Genomic DNA, 6,000 nt, shown 5'->3' with positions numbered 1-6,000 from the left:
ACATCTTTAAAAAGCTCATTATCATTAATATTTGCTGCAAATGTGTTACAGTTTACATAACTTTCCTTTAAATGGTTCTGCATTTTAAATTTCTATAATAATTTCGAATTGCCTAAAATGTATTGCTGATATTGAGTTAAATGTAATCAAAGCAAAAACAAGGAAGTAAGGTTAATCAGAATAATTTGGAGCACTAGCAGCAGGTGTCTAATACTGCCAGAATACATCATTCTATATTTATTTATCACCTATATTTATTTATCACAGTAACTTCTCTTTGTAATTTTGTTACTTATTACAGGTTTCCAGTTCACTGTAAACTACTGAGTCATAAAGGGAGGCCTTAGGGAGAATTCTGTTTCTTTGAGATGATTCTGGTTAAGAGAACCATCCTCTTAAACTCAATTTGTTGGTTTATGAAGCTAGTAACTCTGGGTGTGCATATCTGTACTACTTACCAAATTTTCTCCTACATAGTTACAATCCCCAATGTGGAGAGGTTATTGGCATTAAAAATGTGATATTTATAAAGGCCAATCTCATTCTTTAATGCAGTTTTAACAGAGTAAGGCTTTATCTTGATCTAAATGTATTCTCTTCCAAGACCCTAAAACAATTTACCTGGTCCCTGAATCTGTAATTTGGCCAGAGCTCAATGAAGATCTCTTACATCTTAATTCAAAAATAAACACAAGGCAGTGTTGTTTATTGGATGATCTTCCAACAAAATGAATCATTGACACCTTCGGTAAATAGGTGTTGACTGTCAACTGCAGACCCTGTAGGGCTCCTATACTTCTCTACCTATGTGGTCTCCTTCTGAGAGTCCTCACTGTATGTCAGTCAGTGTACCCAGAAGTGTGGCAGCTGGCTTTCAACACTTGAAGAGGTGTTAGGGAAGTGTAACCAACATGGCAAGTATATGGTTCCTCTAAGGAGGAATGTATCCTTCTGCTTGAAAGAATGTGCACCAAGAAATTGACATTTTCCCAGGAATTTCATGCTGTGGGAAGAAGATTGTGTTGAGGGCAGCCAAGGGAAGAACTTGTTTCACAGAGAAAGATTTACAGATTGTCAGACAGTCTTTCATAAAAGAGTTGAGCCAAGACAATGATGAGTGAGAACCCAACTTGAAAAGAACTGCTTAGTTGCACACACCTCTAAATTTCTTTTTCTATTGTACTCTCTTGTGAGGACCCCTAAAATAGATCTGGTTCACTGCATGTTTTTCTCCCTTTTCCACTCTGAGGACATTGAAGACACCTCATTTTTCTGCTATTCACCATTATGTTTTTTGTTCTATTTTGTTTGTTTTTAATGGCTTATTTGTGGTAGATATCCAAGCTTGGCCTATTGGCACACTGTTAGAACTGATGCTCCAACTTAATAACTCCAATTTCTTGTTTCAAATGAAGGGTCACTTTGCATTCTTTTTTAATCCCCTGTAGTCTTAACTCAGGAGGAAAATCAAGCAGTATTCTTTATTAGCTCCTCAAACTATCTATTATATTTTTATATTTATTAATTTTATTTTGCCTGCATATATGTATGTGAACCATGTGAATGACTTGGGCTCAAAAAGTCAGGAGAGGCCATTAGGTTCCCTGAAACTGGATCTGTGGATGGATGTGAGGTAAGATGTGGGTTCTGGGAACCAAATCTGAGTCCTCTAGAGGAGAACCAATGTCCTTAGCCACTGAAACATCTCCCAGCCTCACGCATTATTAGTGCCTGTGTTATTGTGATACAAACTGGTCAATAATGAGTTTAGTGTTTTATTTCTATTTTTCAAATGGTCAAAGTGGAGAATAAAATTATTAATTTTCTTTACTTCTCACAATCAAGTCATGGTTAAAAAAGAAGTCTTTTGGTTTCATCTTAGTATACATATATAAGATGAATGCATGTTCAATTCTCTCAGGAAAAAAAAAAATCTGTATTTTGGAATTGCATCGTCTTGTTGGATAGAGGCCACAGCGTGCCCGCCGCCCCCCCCCCCCGCAAAAAAAATTGGTTTTTGGAAACCAATGATTTAGAAAAAAAATGGTATATGAAAACAGACCTACTACAAGCCAGGAAGAAAAAGCTCTAAATTCACTTATTTTCATGTGCTCAAAGATGTTGTACTCTTGTATTTTCAGATAGATCTCATGCCAGTAGGTATTTTTATGGCTTTTGGGAACATGTTGGCACTCTTCTAAACACACACTGAATACATTCTTCCCTCTCTCTCATGTGAAAATTTCATTCATAATGCTGCTCCTATACATCAATGATGGGAGTTGACTCCACAACTGATATCCAATCATAGCATTAGAAATTTTACTGAGGTTTCCTCAACTTAAACGTTTCAGTAATTCATGGCTTTTGTTGTTGTTTTGTTTTTGCCCCCAAATCTGCTCTCTCATTGAAGCTCCTCTTCAGAATCCCCACAGGACGACAAGAGCTAAGCTGGGATATAGTTTGTATCTCTGTCTCTCACTATGCTCTATTTGTTTTGATGTAAAACTCAACCATTAATCTCATAACATAGACCCTGAAACAGCAAAAATTAGGTCAATTTTGTTTACCATTGCATCACTGGTACATTTACACAGTACTGATGTGCAATATATTTCAGTAAATTATTCACAAAAATGTTTTGATTAATTATTTTTAATCATTCTTAATTCTGTGTTTTCTCATACAATCTTTAATGAACATATAAGTGCAAATTGAGTTCAGAAGTGCAGATGCAGGAAACATTTAAAAATTATTCTCCATTACTGAGGAGAATCAGAGTACAGTAAGTATTTTTAAGATCTAAAGAAAAAAAAAAGATTTCTGAAAAGAATCAGTTTTGATATAATTTTAGGTGATTTTTTTGGATGCTTTGGGGACTGTGGAGGCTTTTTCCAAAGCATAGTAGTAAATTCAGGGCACCTCTGAATTCATAGCACAAAAGGAGCCAGAACATTCTATATTCTGGTCACAGACTGAGAGAAATGACAAAATAACACACACACACACACACACACACACACACACACACACTTTTTCCTAGCATAACAGACTCTGATACCTTGAGCTGGAGTAACAGGATATTTCAAGCTGCCCAGTGTAAACCCTGGTAGTCTCAAATGATAAATTTTGATTGAAGAAGATACTAATACACTATTTAGATATAAAAATTGAATGAGATATTGACTCCTAGAGAATGGCCAAGTGGCTTTTTTTCCCAGTCTCCTCTCTAGGAGCCAAAATAATCACCCAGGATATTTTGAAAAATAAACTTTGTCTTTTATTCTTTAAAAAAAAATTGAATGATACATACTGATCAATTGCTAAAATTCAAAGAAAACAGTATTCACTATCATATTTTACATTATAGCAGATACTGGATGCAATCCAAATGTGGGGGGAAAGTAACAATATCAGAATATAATGTATGCTTTATAATATTCATTATGAATGTGTCACATCTGCAAGCATCTGAAAACTTTAATATTAGGAAAATAAAATTAATTTAAATGTTTTAAAGCATTATATATTACATAATGTACACATAATACATACAGTGTGTCAAAACGAGCTAAAGCACAAATCTAATTAAATTCTCTGCATATATAAATTTCTTTAAAGATTAACAAAGAGTAATTACAATATTCTAGCTTAGGAGAGGAGTAAGAGTTGTCAGGAAGAATATGGTGAGTTTTGGACATGTGAATGTCCTCCTTTTATGTGGAAAATACATTTAACAAAATAAATTAATGAAATGAAAATTAAACAATTGTGAATATATACACATAGCTCCCATATTAAAATTCTAAATATGAACCAATGACTAAAATGTGTCAAGGGGCAAAAGATATGCATCATTTCAATTTGTTAATATTAGGTATTTCAAATGCAACCATTTGAAATAATGCATTAAGAACAACATTGACTCCAGCTGGAGAAATGGCTCAGCATTTAAGAGGATGTGGGTTCAATATCCAGCACCCACATGGCAGCTCACAACTGTCTGTAACTTTAGTTCCAGAGGACCCAACACCCTCAGCCAGACATACGCACAAGCCGAACACCAACGCACATAAAATAAATAAGTCTTTTTAAAAATTTACCTCTTTAGACATAGGAATTGGATTAAAACCTTTATTAATGTACATCAAGCACAATAAATTGTTGGGTATTTAAAATAACATTCAGAACTTTTTATTAACTTTATTAAATATGATATTTTAAATGATTTCAACAGCATATAACACATTTTCTTTTCAGAGCTTAATGTGTGTGTTTGCAAGAAAGAGAGAAAGAAAAAGGGAGATATCATTAGTGGGTGACTTAACAGTTAGATGGTTTCAAGGACAGACAGTCAAAAGTATATCTGCTTATTTGTCTGAGTCTAGTGTTCATGGTTGTATATCTGCAAATTAATATTTGTTTACATGTTCAGTGGTAAAAGTCAACATCAACTTCATTATGAATTAGATAACATTGAACATGGCCTCTAGTTTCTTAATGTATGCACCTGAAACATGCCTGGGGATTACTGAGCAAGGTGACCTCACAGCATTGCTACATAATTGGCTCTCTCCCTGCCTAGGAAATTTCACCTTTATTACCTCAGCATGAAACTTTTCCATCTCCTAGCTCATCAGAAATGACTTACCCATAAGTTTGCTATCTGTTTGCTTCATGCATCTTCAAAAATGATATGCTATTAAAACGAAAATGAGAAATGTATTTTTCATGTACTTGATTTAACTATATCTCTACTGATTGTGATTAGAATCACACGTAAGTCATTTGTTCCTATTGCCCTGCCATAAGTGCAGCTTGATGGGAGCGGTTATATGGCACTGATCAGGTTATGTTCTTAGACAGCTTCAAAGCTGTAAACCCAAAGTCATAACCTTTCTGCAATCAAAAGATTTAAGGCAGTTCATAGTTCCTTTTCCATTGAGCTATTCTTATTTTCTATCACCCATCCTTATTTTGGTTCAAATTAAAATGAACAATGAAAATGTGATATAATCACAGGATAATCACAGGATATTTAGAAGAGTGTAATTGGCTGGAAGAGCAGCAAGCATATGCAGCTCTCTAGTTGCTTTATATGTGGGCTTTTTTTTTTTTTTTGGTTTTTTCGAGACAGGGTTTCTCTGTGTAGCTTTGTGCCTTTCCTGGAACTCACTTGGTAGCCCAGGCTGGCCTCGAACTCACAGAGATCCACCTGCCTCTGCCTCCCAAGCGCTGGGATTAAAGACGTGCACCACCACCACCGCCTGGCAGGCTTTTTTAAAGTAGAAAATAGCTAATGAGCCTAAGGGAGATTTTGCCTATCAGAATACAAAGGTGAAAAATGCTAGTAAGCCCAAATTTATTTTATATAAGATGCTCATGATTCTATATTAAATTATTATATTTCAGTCTATAATTGCAATTATTTGAAAACTATCAAGGAATAAAGTTCTGAAAAGATCAATAAGCATATGCCTTAGACACTTTAAAAATCACCTTTGTATCTACTCACATCCCTAAGAATAAATTTTCTTTAGATTACACATGTGATTTTGTGTAGATCTACGTTTTGATCAAGCATTGTGATAAAATTCTATGCTCATTCAGTTCCCACATATCCATTTGTATAATCAGTTTTTCTATTTTAATGCTGTTTACTTGGGAATAGTTTGTGCAGCCCCTGGGTTTATTTCACTGTCTTTTTCCTGCACTCATTCTATATCATCCCCAAAATCTTATTGATGCTAATTTCTAGAACTTCTCTGGAAAGTAGCATTTTATTTTCCATTTTTATGAAAATATTGAGATAATGACATTGATCTCATATAACACTGTGTAATCTATGTTTTAATTGGTATCCCTAACTAGAACTCTGCTTGAACTGAGGAATTTGTATTTATTAAGTACAATTCTTTAGATTAACTTCTTTCATCATACCATCCTAAAATCAAAAGTTTAACAATCTCTGATCTCTTTCAACGATACATCTTACCATTT

This window comes from Peromyscus leucopus, chromosome 15 (assembly GCF_004664715.2).
Source record: "Peromyscus leucopus breed LL Stock chromosome 15, UCI_PerLeu_2.1, whole genome shotgun sequence".
In the NCBI taxonomy this organism is placed as follows: domain Eukaryota; kingdom Metazoa; phylum Chordata; class Mammalia; order Rodentia; family Cricetidae; genus Peromyscus; species Peromyscus leucopus.
The sequence above is the reverse complement of the archived record's forward strand: the minus strand, read 5'-3'. Positions refer to the sequence as shown.